At 50.8% G+C, this 26,721-nt stretch overlaps 1 pseudogene; it reads left to right on the top strand.

Annotated features, from left to right (window-relative positions):
- The first annotated feature begins 17,322 nt into the window (after positions 1-17,322).
- On the top strand, positions 17,323-17,963 carry LOC144764198 (NALCN channel auxiliary factor 1 pseudogene; annotated as a pseudogene).
- Positions 17,964-26,721: the final 8,758 nt, after the last annotated feature.

Genomic DNA, 26,721 nt, shown 5'->3' with positions numbered 1-26,721 from the left:
CATGTTGCACTAGCAGGATACTGGAGGCCATCAGGCTCAGGAGCCGGAGGGTCATTCTGACAAACCTGGGACAGAGGCCGAAAGATCAATCAATCAATCATAACATTTGTAAAGCGCACTACTTACCCGTGAGGGTCTCAAGGCGCTGGGGGGGAGGGGGGATGCTGCTACTGCTGGAATAGCCAGGTCTTGAGGAGCATTCTGAAGATTAGCAGGTCCTGGGTCAGCCGTAGTAAGATGGGGAGGGTGTTCCAGGTCTTGGCGGTGAGGTGGGAGATCTGCCGCCAAAGGTCGCTCTTCGGATGCGGGGGACTGTGGTGAGGGGAGGTCGGCGGAGCAGAGCAGGCGGATGGGGGTGTGGAAGCGGAGTTGCCTGTTGAGGTATGCTGGTCCGGTGTTGTGGAGTGCCTTGTATGCGTGGGTGAGGAGCTTAAAGGTGATCCTCTTGTTGACGGGGAGCCAGTGCAGTTCTCTCAGGTGGGGTGTGATGTGGCTGCGGCGAGGGATGTCGAGGATCAGGCACGCAAAGGCGTTTTGAATGCGTTTAAGCCGTTTCAGGAGTCTGGCTGAGGCTCCAACGTAGAGGGCGTTTTCTTAGTCCAACCCGCTGCTGACGATGGCCTGGGTGACCATTCTTCTTGTTTCGGTGGGGATCCATCTGTAGAGCTTGTAGAGCATGCGGAGGTTGTTGAAGCAGGAGGACGAGATGGCGTTGACCTGCTTGGTCATGGAGAGAGTACAGTCGAGGATAAACCCTAGGTTGCTTGCGCGGTCGGTGGGTGTTGGAGCCATTCCCAGTGCGGTCAGCAACTAGGAGTCGACCCAGGCCGAGGGGGTGAAGCCGAGGATGAGGACTTCTGACTTGTCAGAGTTTAGCTTCAGAGCATCAGCTGGGTGTCGTCGGCGTAGGAGATGATGTTGAGGTTATGAAGTCGGACGACGTGGGCGAGTTGTGCCGTGTAGATGCTGAACAATGTTGGGCTGAGGGATCAGCCGGTAGGTACGCCGCAGATGATCTTGGTAGCTTCGGAGCGTAAAGGGGGGAGGCGGACGCTCTGGGTTCTGCCGGAGAGGAAGGAGGTGATCCAGTCCAGAGCCTTATCTTGGATCCCAGCGTCATAGAGGCGTGTGCGTAGGGTGCGGTGGCAGACAGTGTTGAAGGCGGCTGACAGGTCCAGGAGGATGAGGGCCGCGGTTTCTCCGTTGTCCAGCAGGGCCCTGATGTCATCAGTGGCGGCGATGAGGGCAGTTTCGGTACTGTGGTTGCTGCGGAACCCGGACTGGGATGGGTCCAGGATGCTGTTCTCCTCGAGGTAGGGGGTCAGTTGTTTGTTGACAGCCTTCTCAATGCACAAGAGCAGGGAGATGGGCCGGAAGTTCTTGAGGTCCTTGGGGTCAGCCTTGGGTTTTCTGAGTAAGGCGTTGATCTTGGCGTGCTTCCAGCTCTCTGGGAAGATCGCCGCCTCGAAGGAGATGTTGATGGCTTTCCGGAGATGGGGTGCGATGGTGGTGCTGGCTTTGTTGAAGATGTGGTGTGGGCAAGGGTCTGACGGAGATTCGTAGTGGATGGTGTTCATGTTATTGATAGTGTCGTCGTTTATGTTGGCCCAGGAGAGCAGGGGGTCGGTGCGGATGGTGGCCGAGGGGATTGAGCTCTCAGTGGTTGTCGGGGCAGTTGTGCCGTTGAAGCCGTTGTGGATTTCTGCGATCTTGCGATGGATGAAGGTGGCAAGGGAGTCGCACAGGTCTTGCGAAGGAGGGATGGTGTTGAAGCTGGGTTTGGAGAGTTCCTTCACGATGTTGAAGAGTTCTTTGCTGTTGTGTGCGTTGTTGTCTAGACGGTCTTTGAAGAAGGGCTTTTTTGGCGGATCTGAGGAGGTGGTGGTGTTTGCGGGTGGCGTTCTTGTGGGCTGCGTGGCTGTCTGGTGTCTGTTCCTGGTGCCATTTCTTCTCCAATTCTCGGCAGGTTTGCTTGGAAGCCTGGAGATCTTCGGTGAACCAGCTGGCTTTCTTGCTGGTGTGTGTTGGTGAGTTTCTTGGTCGGGGCGAGGGAGTAGGCGCAGTCCTCGATCCATCGTCTGAGTTTGCGGGTGGCAGTGTCAGAGTCGGTGGGTGGGCTTCGGGCGAGGGTGATGGTTAGCTGGTCTTTGGTGACACTGCTCCAGCAGCGGCGGGGGATCTGTTGGATGCGGTGGTGAGTGGTGGGTTTATGGAAGGTGAAGTTGATGCAGCGATGGTCGGTCCACTGGAGTTCGGTCGTGTGGTTGAAGGAGACATGGGAGCTTGCGGAGAAGATGGGGTCAATCGTGTGGCCGGCGGAGTGGGTGGCCGTTGTGACGAGTTGTCTGAGCCTGAGGTTGGCAAGGTTGTCGATCAGGGTGGTGGAGTTGCGGTCGTTGTTGTTCTCGAGGTGGAAGTTCAGGTCTCCGAGAAGGATGTAGTCTGTGGAGGTGAGGGCGTATGTACTGGATTAGCTGAACTGGTTGGTGTTGGGATCGGTGTGGATCTGGAAGTGCAGGTGTTCGGCGGTGCGGAGGGTGTCGTCGGTGTAGAGGGAGTGTTCCTGTGGACGATGGCGATTCCTCCTCCTACTCCGTTGGTGCGGTACTTGCGGGTGATCTTGTAGCTGTCAGGGATGGCGATGGTGATGTCGGGTGCCGAGGAGGGGTTCAGCCAGGTCTCCGTCAGGAAGGCGATGTCTGGGGAGGTTGAGTCGAGTAGGTCCCAGAATTCAACGGCGTGTTTGCGGGCGGAGCGGGTGTTCAGCAGAATGCAGTCGAGGTGGTTGAGTTTTTTCAGGATTTGTGGATTGCAAGCTGGTGTAGTTGCAGTTCTGGCAGCTGAAGGGCCCTTGGGTGCGCTTCGGGCCGCCCGGAAGCAGGCGTGCGATCGTCTGGTGTTGAGTGCGAGGAGGGTGATGGGGTCTTATCGTAGACTGGCATCGTGGCGTTCGCGCTGGCCAGTGGTTCTGACGCTGGGTGCGGTCCAGGCGCAGATGGGTTTGCCTTTGGCACACCAGCGGCACGCGCAGCGGCCTTGATATAAGGGGATGTGTGAGGGAGGAGCAGCTGGGAGGCGGGAGCGGGGCGGCGAATGGGAGAGCGGGGCCGCAGGGGATGCAACGGTGGAAAGACTAAGGGGGGAGCGGGCGGGGGGTACAGAGGCAATAGAGGGCACACAAAAAATAAGCGGTCACAGAGGGAGAAACGAAGCAACAGACAACAGCGCTAATACAATAGAAACAGCAGAACAGAACGCAAAATACAGATGGCAGTGAGGACTATGCAGGGGCACGAGCGAATGCGAGTGGCAGCAGTGGGCTCAGGGCAGCGTCACACAGGAGGTGCTGTGCGGCGAGGGGAGCAACCTGCCTGGTGACAGGGTCAAGTACAAGTTACTTACCTTCGGTAACGATGTATCTGGTAGACACGATTCTAACCGCAGAATCCTTAAAGTAGAATTACCCCCAGGCGTGAGACTGGATCCAGAAATTCTTTTGCTACAGCATCCCGGCGCGCCGGGGGGGACGGCATCACGCGACTCCGCCCAGGCGTTGTCCGCGTACGTGACGTCAGCGAGGTCACATGAGTCCCACCCTGGCACGTCTACCTCAGTTTTCTTCGGAGTACTTTTTGCCAGGCAATGCAGTACCCAAAGGCAGGGAAAGGAATAAAGAACAGAGCCCAGCCCTGAGCCGCAACCCTACAAGTACGGAGATAGCCTCCCTTGAAGACAAGGAACATATGTAAAAATGTCATGATAACATGTAGCTGGACTACAACCCCAACCAAAAACAATGAAGGGGAACCAGTCCGGGACAAACCAGGAACAGCAAAACTCCAAGACAGACCCATCACAAAGTGTGACAACCTTGTAAGGAACAAAGGGCAGAGGCACAGTCAAAAGACCCCAACCTAGAGGATAGCAGAGGGCCCAGAACCCTAGTCATAAAGGGGAAGGGGGGGGGGGGGGGTGGAAGGTAGGCCCCAACCTGGAGCAACCAGAGCATAGGGGCACCGAATTACCTATAAACTATCCTCCAATATGCTAAAAGGGGAGTAAAGGGAACAAATAAACAGGACGAACATCCTGTCAGAAAGAGGGAAAGAATGTACTCATGGAAGACACAGCCGCCCAGAGGGAGGCAGGTGCAGAAGACCAAGTCCTCGCAGAACAGGGAGGAAGGGCGGGCCGTTAAGAATCTGCGGCTAGAATCGACTACCAGATACATTGTTACCGAAGGTAAGTAACTCGCACATCTGATAGAGACTACTAGCCGCAGATTCCTTAACGTAGAATAGATACCCTAGCCATACCCAGAGGGGAGGAGGGTGTGCAAGAGGACCCCACCCACCTGGACATAACAGAGTCCCACAAGGGACGGTTCAAGCGGACAGGGCGAAGAGCCCCGTCCCCCCAGGCAAGAGAAACCCCTCCACTTAGAGGACCCCAGAGGGGATGCAAGAAGACAATAAAAGAGGTAGCCCGTCCTCACTCAGCAGAGGAAAAGAGGGCAAGGCGAAAGGAGGCCAAAGCACCCCACTCCCATACAAGGCAACAAAACCTCCATCCAAGGCCAAGGCAATAAGAGGAGCAACGAGGTGGAAGAACAACCTAGAGACTCCAAGGAGAAGAGGAAGAGCAAAGGCAAGCCCCCCTCACCAGGAACACACCCAGTAAAGAGGGCAGACAAGCCAATCACAGCCAGAAGACAATAGACAGAACGGCGCCGACAGCAATAAGCAGGCGGAAGCAGACCGGGAAACCAGAGGGCACCCAGGAAGAACCATCCAACGCTCCGCAGGGACAGACTGCGCCCGAAAGGGGGGCAAGAACACAAGAACCATCTCATCCCCAGGGAGGAGAGGTAGAACTGAATGCAGGGCCCACTGGAAGAAGCGGACAAGGCAATGATGACTGTCCCACTAAAGCGCCAAGAAGGCACAATGGTGCAGAAAGACCGTAGGTCAGCACAGGCAAGCACAGTAGTTTCCCAGAGCACCACGGTAGGATGCACTCAGGGCAAGCCAGACGTCAGCCGAAGACAGGGAGCAAGAAGGCGAAGAAGGGTCTGGGCACGCTCCAGGGAAGAGTCCCCCCACACAGCCCAAAAAGAAGTGTAACCAGACAGAGCCAAGATGCAGGCCGCAGACCTGACCAGACCAGCTAACAGCACAGTGATCCCAGAGAAGGACACCCCGGGGCGCAACTCAAGCCATTCCAAGCCCTCAGCAAGAGGATTGCATCCGCAAAACACCTTAACGCCATGGAGAACAGATGCCCGAAGGGGACCACAGCTCCCCTGCGCATGACAGAGCTATATTACAGCTACCACTGCCCCACATAGGGCATGTTACGTCCCAAGACATGGGAACCTCTTAGGTAAAACTTTTGCAGCAGAGGGATACAGAAAATACCTGATGTTGGCAAGCTTCAAACTCAGGCAAAGGAACAAGATGGCATTATAAAAGACTTAATGGCAAAGGTTGAAGAGCAAGAAAACCGAGCAAGGAGAAACAATTTGCGTTTTCTCGGGATCCCCGAAGGCACAGAAGGAAGTGATCCAAGGGGCTTCATGTCTAACCTTCTTAAATCTGCATTCCCGGAACTCAAATCTTGGGAAATGGACAGGGAAATTCATCGTGCCCATCATTTTCCTCTAACTTTACCGAAACGCTCTGAAAAAACAAGTCAATATCCTAGGGCTATGCTGGTCCACTTCGGAAACTTCCTACTACGCGAAGCTATTTATGACCTGGCTAGGCCTACAACCAAAAGAGAACACAAGGGATTTATGTTCTTTGTTGGACTGGATTTTGCCCACGCAACTGTCGAACGCAGATGGCGAATGCAACAACTTTTCACTCCCTTCGAAAAAATTGGAGCGACAGTTTTCTTGCAAAACCCGGCTCGTCTAAAAATTAGCTTCAGGGGAATAACGAGAAGCTTCACAAGAGAAATCCAGGCAGAGACCTACCTAAAGGAAATCTCGGAGAGAGCGAAACAAAATAATGGCAAATAGTTAAAAAAATAAAAATAAACCTGTAAATCATAACGGGAAGGAGAAATCCAAAGACTTTGACACTGTGGCGCAAATATGTGAACTGTCTTGAACTAAGAACTTGTAAATATTATGGGCCACAACCTGGAGAGGCGGTGAGGTGGGAATTGAATACTGCTTGTTAATCAAATCTGATATTAATATTTGGTCTTGCCTAAAATGTCTAGCGAAACGGCCGATCTGACAAATGAGCATCTACCGCCCTCCAGTCAAGATATCTAGGGTATATATGACCAGCCAATGGGACCGTACGAGTGAGTGCCGGAAGGAACGTTACAGGACGTGCGTTGAAAGTAACAAAATTAACTGCCATCAGACAAAAGACCGAATCCGATTAAATCGAGGAACAAAACCAGCCTACATAGATGAAAAAAGTATTTTGGGCGTTATTAGGGAATTAAAAAGGAAAACTATATCCCCCGGCTGAGGGTTCACAGCCCCAGACAATCCTCGTACCTGTGACCGTTCGATGAATAGGTAGATCGTTTACTTGGAACATTTTAAAGTGATACTTTCCATTGATATGAACTCATAACCGAAGCGGTAAACCACCCTACTGAAAATACCAGTATACCCATCCATGCAGTGGTTATAATTCGTTTATGAATATCTGAATATTCTGCTAAAAGGTCCTGAGGAAGGTGGTCCTATTCCACGAAACGCGTCGACTTTGCGTAACAACTTCGCATTACAACCTGCGATCCCTCAGACGCAGAATAAGGAGTGAATGTAGTGTGAATGAGATAGTTTGTTTCGGGAATTTGCAAGAATTGTTTAGGTTTCTTTTCTTTTCTTTTCTCTGCATGTGATGGTCATGTCTTTTAGTATTCCAATGAAGTATTAGATGTTTTATTAAATGAATTGTGATAACTTGAAAGTAAAAGGAAGAAAAAGATGAATGATATTTTGTACATAAAAAAATAATAAAAACTACAAATGGAAAAAAAAGTCAATGTTGCCACCCTGTGTTAAATAATAATTGTCAAAGTATAGAAGTTGTTAATCTCTAAATTGTGTAGGTCGGGAGGGAATATTTCTACATGTGATATATATGACCAGGCCACAGGGCAAGCTGAAGCGCACTGACTATACGGACGCCCACACCTGGGTACCCAGGACGCCTCAGAGTGGTAAGAGGGGGGAGGTGGGGGGTAAAGGGGGAGAAAGGGAGGGAAGGGAGGGAATGGGGGGAAGACCAAGGGATGACACACACAAGAGATTAGCTGTAGGGTCCTAAAAAGAGCCAATTTTCAACAAGGGTTTAAAGAGCTGATACACACGCAAGAAAATAGATGTAGGATCTGGAAAAGGGCAATATACTATTGGGCTATAATTCGCTAGGGCCAGAAGGGGCAAAAAAAAGAAAAAAATTAATAATTACGGATATAACTCAAAGAAAGTTTTATATGAGGGATGGCTAGATAAAGAATTGTATCATTAAATATCTGCGGCCTCAATGATTTAAAAAAGAGGCACACTGTAGCAGAAGGATTGCACGCTATGGAGGCCAACATAGCTTGCTTACAGGAGACACAAATAGAGGGGGGAAACAACATTTTTTAAAATCTTTAGGGTACCAACTCATAACCGCTTCCACACAGGGAACTCGTACAAAAGGAGTGGCCATTCTTGCGAAGGGAGGCGGCTTACAATTTAACCGATCACTTGCAGACAAGTTTGGAAGATGGGCCATTATAGAGTGCCGCTACAATAGTGGGCAAAACACGGTGACCTTATATACAGTCTATGGGAATGTGGGGGATGACCCAGAAACTTTGCTGAGCATTTCTAATGAACTGGTACATTGGCCCTTACCTCTTATTGTATGTGGTGACCTTAACCTTCACCTACCAGGGGATTGGACTCCGGGCCCTGAATTCAAATATCAAGGGAGGAAACCTAAAGTCTTTAGAGCCTTCAAAGATCTTTGCGAGCTGCATGGCTTGACGGATGGATGGCAACTGGGACACCCCGGGGACCATGGATACACTTTCTTTTCCCACCCTCACTCCCATCATGCCCGGTTGAACTATATACTCATATCAAATTCAGTCAAAGACAGTTGCACTATAAAGAAGCTCCCGAGGGTACTATCAGATCACAACCCACTAGAACTTAATATAGCATGTAGCAGTGCCACTCGCACCAGAAGCTCTTGGACCTTTGAAAGAGCTTTTTTAAGAAATTAGGAGTACTGCCGGCATATGAGAGAGTGAGTACCATCTTTCTTAGAAATAAATTTGGGTAGCGCTCCTATTGAGGTAGTATGGGATACAATGAAGGCTGGTATTAGAGGGGATATTTACAACAAGGGGTGGTGAGGGACAGAGTCTCTGAATTAAGCAGAATACTCTCACCCAGTCAAGAGATCAGGGCTAGATCCAACACCGTTTTTTAGCTCACTGCACCATCCCAGTTTCAGAACCTGGCTGTATGAAAATTAGTCTGTTCCTGTCCCAGTGCATGATGGGAACAGGGCAAACCAAACTACAAAAGCCAATTCTTACACTGGGAAGGAAACAAGCTTCTGGGGACCGGTTTCTGGCATTTCAGCCGTCTTCGGCCCGGCTTGCTTGAATCCTGATGGTGCAATGAGCAAGGGACTCATGTCTGAGTATACCCTTCCACGCTTAGGGTGGACAAAAATATTTACAACAAGGGGTGGTGAGGGACAGAGTCTCTGAATTAAGCAGAATACTCTCACCCAGTCAAGAGATCAGGGCTAGATCCAACACCGTTTTTAGCTCACTGCACCATCCCAGTTTCAGAACCTGGCTGTATGCAAATTAGTCTGTTCCTGTCCCAGTGCATGATGGGAACAGGGCAAACCAAACTACAAAAGCCAATTCTTACACTGGGAAGGAAACAAGCTTCCGGGGACCGGTTTCTGGCATTTCAGCCGTCTTCGGCCCGGCTTGCTTGAATCCTGATGGTGCAATGAGCAAGGGACTCATGTCTGAGTATACCCTTCCACGCTTAGGGTGGACAAAAATATTTACAACAAGGGGTGGTGAGGGACAGAGTCTCTGAATTAAGCAGAATACTCTCACCCAGTCAAGAGATCAGGGCTAGATCCAACACCGTTTTTTAGCTCACTGCACCATCCCAGTTTCAGAACCTGGCTGTATGCAAATTAGGCTGTTCCTGTCCCAGTGCATGATGGGAACAGGGCAAACCAAACTACAAAAGCCAATTCTTACACTGGGAAGGAAACAAGCTTCCGGGGACCGGTTTCTGGCATTTCAGCCGTCTTCGGCCCGGCTTGCTTGAATCCTGATGGTGCAATGAGCAAGGGACTCATGTCTGAGTATACCCTTCCACGCTTAGGGTGGACAAAAATATTTACAACAAGCGTGGTAGGGTATACTCGGATGCGAGTCCCTTGCTCACTGCACCATCAGGATTCAAGCAAGCCGGGCCGAAGACGGCTGGAATGCCAGAAACCGGTCCCCGGAAGCTTGTTTCCTTTCCAGTGAAAGAATTGGCTTGGTAGTTTGGTCTGCCCTGTTCCCATGATGCACTGGGCCAGGGACAGACTAATTTGCATATAGCCAGGTTCTGAACTGGGATGGTGCAGTGAGCTAAAAAACGGTGATGGATCAAGCCCTGATCTGTTGACTGGGTAGGAGTGTTCTGCATTAATTCGGAATACTCTGTTCATCACCACCCCCTTTACTGTATCGTTTTGGCCACCATAAGCGTGGTAGGGTATACTCGGATGCGAGTCCCTTGCTCACTGCACCATCAGGATTCAAGCAAGCCGGGCCGAAGACGGCTGGAATGCCAGAAACCGGTCCCCGGAAGCTTGTTTCCTTTCCAGTGAAAGAATTGGCTTGGTAGTTTGGTCTGCCCTGTTCCCATGATGCACTGGGCCAGGGACAGACTAATTTGCATATAGCCAGGTTCTGAACTGGGATGGTGCAGTGCGCTAACAAACGGTGATGGATCAAGCCCTGATCTGTTGACTGGGTAGGAGTGTTCTGCATTAATTCGGAATACTCTGTTCATCACCACCCCCTTTACTGTATCGTTTTGGCCACCATAAGCGTGGTAGGGTATACTCGGATGCGAGTCCCTTGCTCACTGCACCATCAGGATTCAAGCAAGCCGGGCCGAAGACGGCTGGAATGCCAGAAACCGGTCCCCGGAAGCTTGTTTCCTTTCCAGTGAAAGAATTGGCTTGGTAGTTTGGTCTGCCCTGTTCCCATGATGCACTGGGCCAGGGACAGACTAATTTGCATATAGCCAGGTTCTGAACTGGGATGGTGCAGTGAGCTAAAAAACGGTGATGGATCAAGCCCTGATCTGTTGACTGGGTAGGAGTGTTCTGCATTAATTCGGAATACTCTGTTCATCACCACCCCCTTTACTGTATCGTTTTGGCCACCATAAGCGTGGTAGGGTATACTCGGATGCGAGTCCCTTGCTCACTGCACCATCAGGATTCAAGCAAGCCGGGCCGAAGACGGCTGGAATGCCTGAAACCGGTCCCCGGAAGCTTGTTTCCTTTCCAGTGAAAGAATTGGCTTGGTAGTTTGGTCTGCCCTGTTCCCATGATGCACTGGGCCAGGGACAGACTAATTTGCATATAGCCAGGTTCTGAACTGGGATGGTGCAGTGAGCTAAAAAACGGTGATGGATCAAGCCCTGATCTGTTGACTGGATAGGAGTGTTCTGCATTAATTCTGAATACTCTGTTCATCACCACCGCCTTTACTGTATCGGTATTAGAGGGGAGACACTGCAATTTTCAGTCCGTACAAATAGAAAAGGCAAACAGCAACTAGCCTCGCTACAACAGAACTTGAATAAAGCGGAGGCAGATTTGATCGTAGCTGTACAAAGAGGTCAGGGTACGGAGGGATTAGCGCAAGTGGCCATCGCTAGAAAAAGGATATCTGAGATCTTTACGGAAAAAGCCATCACTAAAGCTACGATCTACAAGGAAAAAACTTATGAGCTTAGCGAACAGGTGGGACACCAGCTGGCAGTGCGTACAAGGGAGGAGATGACTGGAAATATGATTAAATCTATCAATGATAGCGATGGTGTGCTGAGATTAGAAGAGCCCGAAATTAGAGCTGCTTTTCAAAGGTTTTATTTAGAACTGTATAAGGAACCGCTAAGAGATCAGGAGGATCCGGGGGAATATCTTGCTCAAGACTTGAGCTGGCACCCTGGAACAAGAGGATCAATATGGATTGGATTCTCCCCTTAGCTGGGATGAAATCGTTTTGACCACTATAGGAGTGGCAGGGTATGCTCAGATGTGAGTCCCTTGCTCACTGCACCATTAGGATTCAAGCAAGCCGGGCCGAAGACGGCTGCAATGCCAGAAACCGGTCCCCGGAAGCTTGTTTCCTTTCCAGTAAAGAATTGGCTTGGTAGTTTGGTCTGCCCTGTTCCCATGATGCACTGGGCCAGGGACAGACTAATTTGCATGTAGCCACGTTCTGAGCTGGGATGGTGCAGTGAGCTAAAAAACGGTGCTGGATCAAGCCCTGATCTTTTGACTGGGTATGAGTGTTCTGTTTAACTCAGATGCTCTGTCCATCACCACCCCCTTTTCTGAATCGTTTTGGCCACTATAGGAGTGGCAGGGTATGCTCAGATGTGAGTCCCTTGCTCACTGCACCATTAGGATTCAAGCAAGCCGGGCCGAAGACGGCTGCAATGCCAGAAACCGGTCCCCGGAAGCTTGTTTCCTTTTCAGTAAAGAATTGGCTTGGTAGTTTGGTCTGCCCTGTTCCCATGATGCACTGGGCCAGGGACAGACTAATTTGCATGTAGCCAGGTTCTGAGCTGGGATGGTGCAATGAGCTAAAAAACGGTGCTGGATCAAGCCCTGATCTTTTGACTGGGTATGAGTGTTCTGTTTAACTCAGATGCTCTGTCCATCACCACCCCCTTTTCTGAATCGTTTTGGTCACTATAGGAGTGGCAGGGTATGCTCAGATGTGAGTCCCTTGCTCACTGCACCATTAAGATTCAAGCAAGCCGGGCCGAAGACGGCTGCAATGCCAGAAACCGGTCCCCGGAAGCTTGTTTCCTTTCCAGTAAAGAATTGGCTTGGTAGTTTGGTCTGCCCTGTTCCCATGATGCACTGGGCCAGGGACAGACTAATTTGCATGTAGCCAGGTTCTGAGCTGGGAAGGTGCAGTGAGCTAAAAAACGGTGATGGATCAAGCCCTGATCTTTTGACTGGGTATGAGTGTTCTGTTTAACTCAGATGCTCTGTCCATCACCACCCCCTTTTCTGAATCGTTTTGGCCACTATAGGAGTGGCAGGGTATGCTCAGATGTGAGTCCCTTGCTCACTGCACCATTAGGATTCAAGCAAGCCGGGCCGAAGACGGCTGCAATGCCAGAAACCGGTCCCCGGAAGCTTGTTTCCTTTCCAGTAAAGAATTGGCTTGGTAGTTTGGTCTGCCCTGTTCCCATGATGCACTGGGCCAGGGACAGACTAATTTGCATGTAGCCAGGTTCTGAGCTGGGATGGTGCAGTGAGCTAAAAAACGGTGATGGATCAAGCCCTGATCTTTTGACTGGGTATGAGTGTTCTGTTTAACTCAGATGCTCTGTCCATCACCACCCCCTTTTCGGAATCGTTTTGGCCACTATAGGAGTGGCAGGGTATGCTCAGATGCGAGTCCCTTGCTCACTGCACCATTAGGATTCAAGCAAGCCGGGCCGAAGACGGCTGCAATGCCAGAAACCGGTCCCCGGAAGCTTGTTTCCTTTTCAGTAAAGAATTGGCTTGGTAGTTTGGTCTGCCCTGTTCCCATGATGCACTGGGCCAGGGACAGACTAATTTGCATGTAGCCAGGTTCTGAGCTGGGATGGTGCAATGAGCTAAAAAACGGTGCTGGATCAAGCCCTGATCTTTTGACTGGGTATGAGTGTTCTGTTTAACTCAGATGCTCTGTCCATCACCACCCCCTTTTCTGAATCGTTTTGGTCACTATAGGAGTGGCAGGGTATGCCCAGATGTGAGTCCCTTGCTCACTGCACCATTAAGATTCAAGCAAGCCGGGCCGAAGACGGCTGCAATGCCAGAAACCGGTCCCCGGAAGCTTGTTTCCTTTCCAGTAAAGAATTGGCTTGGTAGTTTGGTCTGCCCTGTTCCCATGATGCACTGGGCCAGGGACAGACTATTTTGCATGTAGCCAGGTTCTGAGCTGGGATGGTGCAGTGAGCTAAAAAACGGTGATGGATCAAGCCCTGATCTTTTGACTGGGTATGAGTGTTCTGTTTAACTCAGATGCTCTGTCCATCACCACCCCCTTTTCTGAATGGTATTAGAGGGAAGACACTGCAATTTTCAGTCCGTACAAATAGAAAAGGCAAACAGCAACTAGCCTCGCTACAACAGAACTTGAATAAAGCGGAGGCAGATTTGATCGTAGCTGTACAAACAGGTCAGGGTACGGAGGGATTAGCGCAAGTGGCCATCGCTGGAAAAAGGATATCTGAGATCTTTACGGAAAAAGCCATCACTAAAGCTACGATCTACAAGGAAAAAACTTATGAGCTTAGCGAACAGGTGGGACACCAGCTGGCAGTGCGTACAAGGGAGGAGATGACTGGAAATATGATTAAATCTATCAATGATAGCGATGGTGTGCTGAGATTAGAAGAGCCCGAAATTAGAGCTGCTTTTCAAAGGTTTTATTTAGAACTGTATAAGGAACCGGTAAGAGATCAGGAGGATCCGGGGGAATATCTTGCTCAAGACTTGAGCGGGCACCCTGGAACAAGAGGATCAAGATGGATTGGATTCTCCCCTTGGCTGGGATGAAATATTAGCATCCATGAAATCATTGACCGCTGGTAAAGCAGCAGGGGTAGATTGGATCCCTACAGAGTTTTTTGGTGAATTTGCAGAACAACTGAAAACAATCATGCTGGAGCTCTTCAAATCCATACTCCAGGGAGGGAACCCACCTCCTTCTTGGTCCTGAAGAAAAATAAAAAATCCCTTGGAGATGGGCTCGTATCGCCCTATAACATTGATTAATGGAGATTCAAAGATTTACTCCAAACTCCTTGCAGGGCGACTGACACCGATAATCCATAAGATGGTGTCAACTCGACAACACGGATTTATCCCCGGTAGATCGACAATTGATCATATACAGAGAGTGATCTTCCTATTTGACTTTGCAGAGACAACAGGAGACCCTATGGCCCTTATCCTACTGGATGCAGAAAAAGCGGTCGATAGGGTCTCATGGAAGTTTTTATGGGCAGCTATGTCAAATTGTGGAGTAACGAATGGATTTATTAAGGCCATCCAAGGACTCTATGTCAATCCGAGCGCTAGTGTCGTGATAAATGGGAGTATGTCCGAGAGTTTTATGATCACAAGGGGAACTAGACAAGGGTGCCCCTGCTCGCCTCTCTTTTTTTGCGGTGTATATCGTCAATTTATCCGCAAACTTGAAAGCCATCCTTGTGTGTCACCTATTATGATCAATAACTATGATACAAAAGTCCTAGCTTACGCGGAGGATATAGCTCTAGTTACCACCAACCCTAACGAGGCTATTAAGATTGTCGAGGAGGAGGCGTTACGATTTGGCAACTCTTCCGGATATAAATTGAATACAGGGAAAACTCAGATTGTTATCAATGATAAAGTAGAGATGAGGGACAATAGAGTAGTGGAGCATGCTGTATATCTCGGCGTCAGTATCAGCGCCAAGGTAGACAAAATTGTACAGATAAATCTCGACCCATTAATAAGCGCACCAGATAAGATTTGATCAGATTGGATAATTTACATCTGACCATTGGCGGTAGATGCAATGTGATTAAAATGTTGTTCTTACCCAGATTTTATATTGTTTTAGAACAATTTGTCTTGAGTTTTTTTCATCGCACTACTTTAAAAATATTGAATCTCTGTTTTCTAGATTTGTCTGGGGATTCAAGAAACCTCGAAGGGCACTCAAATGGATTATGCTACCGAAAGAAAGAGGGGGGTTAGCTATGCCAAACTTTAGGATTTACTACTGGGCAACAGTGGCCAAATATTGCGTGAATCTAATAGCTATTGACTCTAGCAATCTTTTCATCCCTACCCCACAGGAAATGGTTCTAGGGGACAGAAGCAAAGGGTGTTTATGGCGCCATGTTAATGATAATTTTTTTAAGAAAACTAAACTCAAGACTATCACGAGCATTTGTAAAGTATGGATCAATATCCGCCAACTGTTACGGGTGGGACGCTTCTCTTTTTATACCCCAGTTAATGGTAACACCGATCTTCCAGGATGGGTGCATGTCTAGGTGGATTGGGGCAGAGATTACCCAACTGGGCTGCTTTTTTACCGTAAATCGGGTGAAAAGCTTCTCAGAGCTTCATAACGACTATAACATCAGCAATAGGGATTTTTTAAATACCTGCAGATTAGGGATTTCTTGTCAAGGAAAATGGGGGGGGGGGGGGCGATGTATATTTCAAAATATTGCAGCCATAGATAATTTGTGTATAGAAACAACCCCTAAAATCGGGGAAATTTACAAGGAGTTTAATAGCAATTTACCGGATGATTCAGATAAGCACTTTGCTAGATGGCAGAATAATCTAGCGGTGCAGCTAGCAACCCCCGCTCGTGCGCTAGAATTTTCACAAACATGGCTTATGTCTATTAAATTGCAAGCGCAATTTTTATAAAACATTTCTTGCCCTATACTACACCCCCTATAAAATGGCCAAATGGGCCAGCGGTCAGGGAACTACTTGTCCACGCTGCTCATTGGCTGCAGCCGACGACATTCATATGTTCGCCACGGGCTTGGCACTTAGTAATCTTAGGATAGAGGTATCTAACTTCCTATCGGACATATTCAATGTAGGAATTACTATCTTTTCTGAAGAAATATTACTAGGAGTGGCTGGAACTGAGCGGCCAACAAACCAACAGGGGCTGATTTTTGTAGCTATGGAGGCTCTCAGACTGTGTATAGCCTCCTCATGGCTAGACCCTCAGCCACCGTCCTTCACGCAATGGAGGGCTAGATTACTTGCAATCTGTAGTGTGGAGGTGGCAATATATAACAAGCAGTTGCAATGCAATAGGTCTCGCATTTGCGAAAGTTTGAGCCATTGGCATAGTAAATGACAATGCCTTTTATTTATGCGTTTGAAAACCTGCAAGCTGTGCGTAAACAAGCACTTTGTACTTATAGTCCATGCTTATGAAAAGCAAGGCTGGCAGTCTTTTACTGCCAGCCTTGCTTCTCGTAAGCAAGGACTATACGTTCAAAGTGCGTATTTATGCACCGATTGCAGGTTTTATAAACAAATTAATAAAAAGCATGGTCATTTACAATGCCAATAGCCCCAACTCTCGCCAATGCGAGACCTATTGCATTGCAAATGCTGGTTTTGTTTGTTATACTGGGCTTCAAAAGGCTAACACTAAGGGGCACCAGAGATCTGGGCTACAGCAGGGAAATACACCAGTAACCGGTTGCTGCATAAGTGAACTCATAACTTATACGAGGGAAAGGCGCTCAGAAAAACACAGCGCAAGGGAGTAACGACGGGTTCAGTGGTAACCGGGACAATGGGACCACAAGACACAAGAACTTCTAGAAATCTTCCCCTTTTGTGACACGCGTGCTGCAGAAGGGCAATAAGAGCACAAATGCAGGTTTTTGTATGGGAAATGTTGCAGATGTTTGAGTGGGTGTCTGCATGCTCGAAAGGTCCGAGGTTGGTTCATCTGCACATCCCGTTGCTTTTTTCATCGCTTTTTAGGGACTGTGGTGGTCAGAGGGACCATAAAATTGCGGGTGCTAAGAGTCATAGCTGATGCATGTGAGCGTGAATAAAACTCGTCAGCACGCTGTTTACTGGTCTGTGTTAGGGTTTTATTTAAGACAGGAGTTGCCCACCATCCCCTTCGCTGCCAGTCACAGCACTCTATTAACGCATGCCTGGGGACCCTCTCTGTTCCTCGCCGTTCCACCGCACTATGTAAATGGGGGGTTTTTCAAGGAAACGCCGAAGTGATGAGGCAACTGACATGTGTTTGCCCGCGATCCCCCACCCTCTCCCTCTCCTCCTCAAGCATGAGGCATAGCCGCCAGGGCAGAGAGCACTCGATGCCAGGGATGACGTAGAAGAGGCAGCTTCCCCCAAAAAGAGTTTCAGGACAAAGATGGTGGCCACCTACACCCGGACCAATGAATATTGTGGAGCCATTGGGAGCAGCGTAGCCCTGGCGGTGGAGTCGGCCCGATCCCAAAATATGGGCAGGGGAGTCTGGATGTGTTGACAGTACAATGCCGGCCTGCGGATCTGTTTCGCACCGCAGGAAAACGACACGCTCTTCACTGATTCGGAGAGGGCGCAGAAATGGCGCCTCTCGCTGGCCTCCCTGCTCTTCTTCGCCGTCCTGCTATCTGATCACCTGTGGTTCTGCGCTGAGGCAACCTGACGAGGACCCGGGAGAAGGAGCAGGGGCCCCTGGCTGCGATGGATGGCAGCCCCTCTCCCCCTGCACCTGCGGCTGCCCACCTCCTCCCACCCACCCCCAGCTCCTCCTCACGGAGCAACCACACAATAGGCAAAAAGGATATTTTTCTAAGAAATGTTACCAAACCTGTGTGTCAGCTAGAAAACTCTGATTACCCCCTTAGCCCGTATTCTGATTATTGCTTCAGAGTGGACGATGCTGATTAGGTCTGTAGGACATTGAACGTGCGGCCGGCAAGTAAGGCCACCCGCCTGGAACTAAGCGATTTTTACCTTTCCTTTTATAATTCCTACACACTTTCGGATCTATTCGCCGGGCTCTCGAACCCGGACACTTTTAACTGCAGCCATTGTCGTCACTCACCCGTGTCCGGCATTGTCTGCTTCGTGACCGAAAGAGCTAGCGGAAGTTAGGCAGCCTTCGTTGGGACGTGGGCGGGGCCTGCAAAGAAACTGCCGGGAGAACGTACTGGAACATTGCACGCTGAATGCTGGCTGCCGAGGGACACGCGGAAAGAGCCCGGTGAGTGGAGAGGGAGGGAGGGGGGGGGGGGGATGTACGCGCGTGTGTCTGTCCGAGTGTGTCTGTCTGTGTGCGCGTGGGTCTGTTTAAGGGGGTGTGTGTGTGTATGCAGTGTGTTTGTGCCTGTGTATGCGTGTGGCTGTGTATGTGCGCATGCGTGAGTGTGGCTGTGTGTGCGTCTGCGCAAGCGCGTCTCAGAGGCGCGCTCACACAGACAAAACTGACACTGGAGAAGCGCGCGTCCGACTCGTGTCTACATTCCCAGAAACGGATAACAATAGTAGGCTCGACCTAAAAATAAAGGGATTACAAAAAAAAAAAGAAAATACCTGCGGAAAAAAACGCAGAAGGCTTGTCAAGCAGCTAATGAGAAAAAACAGAAGGCCTAGTCTCAGGGCCAGCATGATGTAGAAACCCAAAGCAAAAACACAGAGTCAAAAAGGGCCGGCCAGCAGCCAACAGAAAGACAGTTCCAACAAGGAGGACTCGAATGCACATGGAACACACATCGCACAATTGGGGCAACCCGCCCCAACGGCAGAACACCTCCCAAAACCAGATCAACTCCCAGGTCACTGAGGGGGAGAAGGAGAAGGAGGAGGAGGCCGAAGCCCTGCCAAGAACTTCTGAATTACTATAAGGAAAACAGTAGCTCCTGTGGGAAAGATACTTAATAGTAGTTTCAAGGAAAAGCGAAAAAATCGCATATATATGCAGGGATTAAGGTGAGATGTCAGATTGAAAGAGACTGACACATTGATAGAGTACTTTAGAAATTATACTGAAAATGATATTCACAGTGAAATAGTCTTACATGACTAGTAGAAATTATTTACAGTTTGTGTAGTGTGTGCCAAGTGAAATTATGAACCAAAACATATGAATAACATTTGTTAAACAATATGTGCAAGGTTTCAATTAGACTTTGTTATTTACAAAAAAGCGACCACTCTTGTTTCAAAATACATAACATCTATATGATGATAGAGTGCCAGTTACAATGGTTCGCTTTTCACAATTGTGAAGACCTTCTGAATGGCCGAGTCCGCAGGGGCGTGGAACAAAAGAGCGCCATCGAAAGGAAGGTCCACCAGCCGTTCCCGAACGTTCTCTGGGAACACACTGTCCCGAAGCCAGGCATGGCGACGAAGTGCAACCGAAGAAGCAATGGCACAACCAAGCAACTCAGAGATGTCCAAAGCGGAGCGAAGAATAAACGCCGCCAGCTCCCGGCCATCCAACACATATGTGCCTTAAATCAACACAGGCACCCTCCTGAGAAGCGGCAGACATAAGGAACTCCGCCGAGTCCCACAAGCAAGAAGTGGCCCTAGCCAAAACACACTGTGTTAAGGGCCCGCAGAGCCGCACTGGTTGAGGCGAATATATTGCGCCCCCAGGAGTAAAGACAGCGGGCCTCCCGTGACAGGGGAGACAACAGCGGCGGCAAAGGGAAAGGCATTCTGCAAAAGAGAGCCTCTGGTAGAGGGGTGGAGGGAAAGACACACCGGATCACACGGCGCCAGATGGTGGCGTTGCAGAAGGTGTTGGGGCACTGGGTCCCCCGTGGCGGGACAGCTCCAAGTTCCCAAAAGAGACGAATGGAGCGAACCTTCGAAGGGAAGCAGCAGCTCCCTACCACCAGAGCCCTGATGGAGAACCTCCAGAAGATGATCTTCGGGAAATGGGCAGCTGGATCACCCATGCGCAAAATTCCCACAGCTGTGGAAACAGAGCGAGCGAAGGCCGCACCCGCTTCCGTAGGGCTCTGCGGTGGGGAAAGCAGCTCCTCACTAGGCGATGGCTGCAAGCTAAGGCGGCCGTCCCCCAAGCCCACTAGAGGAAGGAAGGGCCAGGTCATGAAAGGAAGAAGAGGGACCGAGGAGTGGGAGGACTTGCAGCGCCTCCGGACCGCGGCTGTGGCCACGGCGAGGAGCCGTCGTTATCCTACGTCGGGGGAAAAAGCCACAATGCGTTGGCCCGTCGCAGGCGAGGATGACACCAGCAAGCGTCGAACCTCTGGAGAGGAGACGTCCGAGGACGAGTCAACGGTCCGACGTCAGCCTGGAGCCGTAAAGTCTGCAATTTGAGGCAGGACATCATCGTCCGACACCAGGGGAGACTCCGGATTGACCTCCGCCACAGCGCTCAGCGCAGGAGACCGGGGCTGGGCTGGAGACGGGGCGGCGAGGGAACGGCGCCGGAAATGCATAAACCCGACCTCCGACGAGGCAGCCGCCTGCGTGGAGGGGGGAGAGGGACCCGGGAAGGACGAGGGGTCCCCCGCCAACCTGGGCCCATGACTGGACAAGAAGGGTCCTCTGCCAGCCCCTGTGGCGGCGTCGCACAAGTTACTTATCTTCGGTAACGATATATCTGTAAGAAACAGTAGTTAGTATTAGATTCCTTACCTTAGAATATCCCCAGGCTTCAGACTGGATCCGGAAATGTTTGCGTAGCAGTACCAATGCGCGTCGGTAGGCGTCGTCCGCGGCTCCGCGTCCGTCGTCGTGATGACGTCGGAGTACTTAGACGCCACCCTCGCGCGCTGAAGTCAGTTCTTATACACAGCTTTTCCGTGCCAGAAAACGCAGAGCCATGATAAAAACCAACACTGGTGCCATGAAACTAGGGCCCTGAAAGGGATGACCTTAACCCTAGATATTGGTTCGCAGAATGGGGAGGATGGGTGGGTCGGTAAGGAATCTAATACTAACTACTGTTTCTTACAGATATATCGTTACCGAAGGTAAGTAACTTGTGCATCTGAAAGAAAGAAACAGGTTAGTATTAGATTCCTTACCTTGGAATGGATACCCCAGCAATACCAACCCCGGTGGTGGGTCTGCGAACCAATAATCACACCAGAAAGTCCTGGAGAACGGAACGGCCGAAAAAGCCATCTTTCCGGACTTGGCTGTCCAGGCAGTAGTGTCTAGCAAACGTGTGCAGCGAGGCCCACGTAGCTGCCTGACAGATGCCCTGCAAGGGGACTCTTCGGCCCAGGGCAGTAGTAGCCGCCATGGCCCGAGTGGAATGGGCCCGCAGCCCAACAGGAGGCTCCTTTTTAGCCAAGGAGTAGCATGCCTTGATGCACAACACGACCCACCGAGAGATGGTCTGTTTGTGCACCGCCCGTCCCTTCTTCGCGCCCACGTAACCAACAAAGAGTTGGTCATCCACCAGGAACTGACGTGTGGGATGAAGGTAGAAGGAGAGCGCACGTTTTGGTTGGAGCCTCTCTTCCTCTTTCGAGGGATGCGGAGAGGGAAAGAAGGTGGGCAAAGTGATGGACTGCCCGATGTGGAAGGCTGTGACAACCTTGGGCAGGAAAGAGGGACGTGTATGCAACACAACCTTGTCCGGATGGATAGAAAGGAAAGGAGGTTTGGAAGAAAGAGCCTGGAGCTCGCTCACTCGCTCTCCTGGCAGAGGTGATGGCAACCAGGAAATAAGTCTTAAGGGTAAGAAGACGAAGAGGACAGTTATGAAGTGGCTCGAAGGGAGAGCACATCAGAAAGGTTAGAACAAGGTTCAAGTCCCACTGAGGCATCATGAAAGGAACAGGAGGGAACATAGGAGTGATGCCCTTTAAAAACCTATTTACAACCGGGGACTTGAACAAAGAGGGCTGATCAGGGAGCCTTAAGAATGCGGAAATGGCCGAAAGATAGCCCTTGATAGTGCCCAGAGCAGAGCCCTGCTGGGCAAGAGAGAGAAGAAAGAGGAGAACCTCAGAAAGAGGGGCAGAGAGTGGATCCACAGCCTTTGCTGTGCACCATGCCACAAATCTGTTCCACCTGCAGGCGTATACCGTTTTTGTGGAGGGACGCCTGGCTGCCAGAATCACATCACAGACTTCAAGAGGCAAGTCAAATGGCCTCAACTGTCGCCGCTCAATCTCCACGCTTGGAGGTGGAGGATGGACAGGTTCGGGTGGAGGACCATCCCCTGCTGCTGCCACAGCAGACGAATCAGAGGATCGACTGACATGCTGAGTAGCTCGTAATACCAGTATCTTCGTGCCCAATCTGGAGCCACAAGGATAACTTGGGCCCGGTCGCGCCTGATCTTCAGCATTCTGGGCAGAAGTGGTATAGGCGGAAAGGCATACAACAGACCGCAGCTCCACTCGCGACGAAAAGCGTCGCCGAGCGAGTGCCGCCTTGGAAATTCCAACACGCAGAACTGATGACATTGCGCTTTCTCTTCTGCGGCAAATAGATCTAACCAAGGCTCTCCCCACTGCTGAAAGAGGCCTTGCGCCACGTCAGAGTTTAGACGCCATTCGTGATCCATCATGCACCGACGGCTGAGTTCGTCCGCCCTGGCGTTCAGGGAACCTGCCAGGTGTTGAACCACCAGGGTCACGCCCTGATGTTCCAGCCACTGCCAGAGGCGCAGAGCCTCCTGGCATAGGGTCCACAACCCCACCCGCCCTGTTTGTCGCTGTCCCACGTGGCGGTGGTGTTGTCCGTGAACAACTGCACTACACTCCCCCGGACAGAGGGGAGGAATGCCTTCAGTGCAAGCCGGATCGCCCGCAGCTCCAGAAGGTTGATGTGGAGCCGGGACTCCGCCGGAGACCAGAGGCCTCTGATCTCCGCCTCTCCCATGTGGCCTCCCCAGCCCTGAAGAGACGCCACGTCACAACTACGTGCTCCGGTTGGGGAAGCGAGAGGGATCTGCTGCTGACCCAATCGCGGTCCTCGAGCCGCCACTGCAACTGTTTTGCAGTGCCCACCGAGATCAAGACATGGTCGGACAAGTTGCCCTGATGCTGGGCCCACTGAAACTTCAGGTCCCACTGCAGAGCCCGCATCCGCCACCAGGTGTGATGCACCAGAAGGATGCAGGAGGCCATCAGCCCCAGTAGCCGCTGCGTCAACCTGACCGAGACTCGGGATAACGGTTGAAAGATTGGAATCAGAGCCTGAATATCCCGAACCCGCTGTTCGGGAGGATATACCCGAAACTGCGCAGAGTATAGAACCACTCCGATGAACAAGAGCTTCTGAGATGGGCACAGGTGCGACTTCGGCACATTGATGGAGAACCACAGCTGGTGCAGGAGGTCGGCCGTAGTCTGGAGGTGGCTGACGACTGTCTGTGGCGAGCCCGTCTTCAACAACGAGTCGTCGAGGTAGGGGAAGACTGAAACCCCTAACCTGCGCAGATGAGCTGCGACCACCGCCATCACCTTCGTGAACACCCGTGGGGCGCTGGTAATGTGATGGCGAACCCTGCCCCCCACTGGCATCAAATGGGCCTGAAAGCTCGGACTAGGAGGGCTTTGAGGCAGATGCTGCAGGGGTGGATGTGGACTGGCCTCGCCGTTGTTCCCGGGCACCGCCACGGTGGTTACCACGTCCGCCGCCGCGCTGAATGTTAGTCTGCGGCCCGTGGCTGGCAGGACGTGTTGGGGCACCCCTTCCGTGGCCACGAAAGGAGCGAAAAGCAGTCTGCTGCTGACACAGAGCCGACAGGCCCAAGGACTTGGCCGTAGCCCTGGAGTCCTTAAAGCGTTCCAGCGCATGATCGGCTTTGCCACCAAAAAGGTGGCTGCCATCAAACGGCATGTCCATGATGGTGTTCTGGACATCGGCCGAAAACTTGGCGGACCTCAACCAGGCGTGGCGGCGAACCGCCACCGTCGTGGAGATCCCTCTGCCCAGTGAGTCCGTAGTATCCAGCCCACATCGGATGAAATACCGTGCCGCATCCCAACCCTCCGCGAGGGCTTGAGCGAGTTTTGCCCGGGCCCCTTCCGGACACTCAGGCAGCACGGCCTGCCGGCCCGCCAAGGCCCCTAGTCGGGGTCGCGGGGCCCGAAGGTGCGTCGACAACCCGCGACGGAGGGAAGGGAGTCCTCATGGCCACGAGGAAGTCACGATTCTCCTCCGGCGTTGCATTAAGCCCAGGGACCGGCGGATGTGGGCTTGGATGCGTGGGCGGTGTCGCCCGAACCCCTGGCAGCATCGTGCGAGCGTCTGAGGGAGTCAGAAGAGCGATGTCGCTGCTTCGACTTCTTGAGCCTCTTACCGGAGGACTTGGAGCCCGACGAGTGGTGACGACTCGACAAGCTGCGATGACTCCGGCCCCGCGACCAGTCCCTCGACCTCCTCCTGGACCTCGAACGGCACGGGCCCACTGCCGGAGCTTGAGGCGCTTGGGAGTCGGGGCACGATTTGTCATCGTGATTTCCAATAAGATTAATGCAATCATGCGAAGATAAAAATAGCGGCAGAGGCAACAAGTTCCAAGACGTTCCCTCTTCTAAATTGTAGCGCAGAATTTAACACTTCGCTTACACGTGACTTCACGATGGGATCGTATTGATCAATTTAACTGAAGTACTATCGTGTTGGCCCTATTATCATTGATTCATACGGTGGTCACCCTTGGTACAGCATAGACCTAATGAAACGCTTATCAACAGGTGGATGTTAAAAAGACTCTCTCCTAAAGTGCAAGATACACCGCTAAATGATCAAATAGCCGTATCATTGTCTTCTATATGCGTAAACTTTCACATGAATCTCTGAAAATTTGAGATATAAAAACCGTCCTGAAGGTGTTCCCATCTTCATAAAGCACCGAAACGCCGCGTCGACTTTTGGTTTTTAATGTGTAATTTGCATATTGTTTTTGTTGTAATGAATGTATTATGTATTGACTTCAAGATTATGTCTTGATCAGCTAATTTTTTTTTTAATAAACTGATGATTTTAACTGTTTTTTACACTATATTGTTTTATATTGTTTTTTTTAAAAAAAACTTGTTGTGGGATTTACACAGAGGTCCAAAACTGACGTTACTTATAACCCATAAACTCATAGAGTGAGGGTAATTTCAACTTGGTCTCAAGGCTATTTATAGGTCGGATACTGCCTCCTATGGTATTACTGTAGTCAGGCAGTAGTACGACGTAGTAGGCATCCTTTTGCTCAGGGACGTTATTGCTTTTTAATCTTATTCACCCTGTCCCTTATTGGTTCAGAGGGTATCTCCTTTTTTTGTTGTATGAACTCCAGAAAGCATTCAATCGAAACAGGACTTAAAGCGGGCGGAGTCCCCAGACCCTGTAGCATTCTAGAACGGACAAGTAATCGGATCCCTAAAATCTTGTCCTTAACTTTACAGGGGAAAACACGGACTATTTATGAACAATTAATGTAATCTAGGTCAGTTTATATTTCACGTTTTATTGAATCTTTCATTTGCAGGACAGTTTTTGTATTTTCCATCTGTAGTCTACAAAACGGCTACGTGGTGCCCAGCAACAAGCCCTAATGGGAACTCAAACGGATCAATGTGACCATGCTCGAAATAGCGTGGTCTTGATGGATAGCCCACCCCAAAATGCCTCTCTTTCTGCGCACACCTTCGACAGTGTGTCATCTCTCTGCAAGCTAGGGGCTGTGCCTCTCTCCGGTGCACCTGGCCTGGAATGTCCTATTACTGTGGTCCCAGTCGGCTTGCCCACTACATCGGATTGCACGCACAGAGGCGCAACCTCCTCGTGTGGACTTCCCTGAAGGTTGAAATGGCAGCACGACTCCCCTGGTACTAACCACACATGCCTGGTGGGATCAGGAGCCCATGATACTCTACACTGGCACATGACTGGCATGACCTGCCTCTCTCTCTGTCCTCATTGTACAATGACGGGGAAAACCAGGACTGTCAAATCACAGATCCCTGAACTCCACACCACGGTGCCACCCCCAACACTCGCTGACACCACCATGGGCGCCCTACATCACCTAAAATCCACCCTGTGAAAACACTCCGAACAATTTGAGAAAGTGCTACATGCTATCTTTGACTTTAAAACATCGCTCGAAGTGAAAATCAATGTCATATCTCTGGATGTAAACCTTCTGAGGGTGGACCACTGCAGATCATGTGAACAAAACAGAATCTGCTCTGATGTTCAGGGGCCCCACTGTGATTGATCTTCAGGCCCATCTGCACACTGTGAGGGCAAAAGTGGCTTTTTTGCAATACGGTGCGGAAGACACTGAGGGGTGATCACGGCGCAAGGACATTCACTTTCTGGGCTTTCCAGAGCGCCGTAACTTATTCCACGTAACTGAAATTTGTATCCGTTATCCCGAGTGTCTCGCGGTTAACCCGGGATGCTTCAGTGCGCTACAAGCGCTGTGATATAGGGAAAGGTAAACATTGAATTTCCATCAGTGGCAATGAGCGGGGTTTGAGCAGACGTTAGCTGCGCATTCGAGCCTGCCCCCTCTGTTTTAAGTCTAAACTGCCCTCGGAGCATGCCCCAAATAGTTCCGCTGAGGGAGGGGTGTGCGAAGCCCTGGAGTCTAAACAGTGCGCCTTACCCGATGCCACTGGCCCCGGTTGGCCGCGGTCGGCATGCCGCTCTAGAACCCTGTGGCCACCCGGCAAGGAGACAAGCGCCCTATGGTGAGAACATTAAAAAACAAAGCATTTTTGCGTAGCTTGACCAACTCGCAGGGAGGAGTTTGTACCTGGCTTCCGACTGCACATCCTGTGCTCTACTACTGAGCAACAGCCCCGGTAACCATCGATTTCCCCCCCCCAGAGCAAGTTTCTCCAGGCCTTATCAGCCTTGCCCCCATGCTCACCTCCACTGCCTGCGGACTCGTCTTCGGGGG

The sequence above is a fragment of the Lissotriton helveticus genome, chromosome 1_1 (genome assembly GCF_964261635.1).
Source record: "Lissotriton helveticus chromosome 1_1, aLisHel1.1, whole genome shotgun sequence".
Lineage (NCBI taxonomy): Eukaryota > Metazoa > Chordata > Amphibia > Caudata > Salamandridae > Lissotriton > Lissotriton helveticus.
The sequence above is the reverse complement of the archived record's forward strand: the minus strand, read 5'-3'. Positions and strand labels throughout refer to the sequence as shown.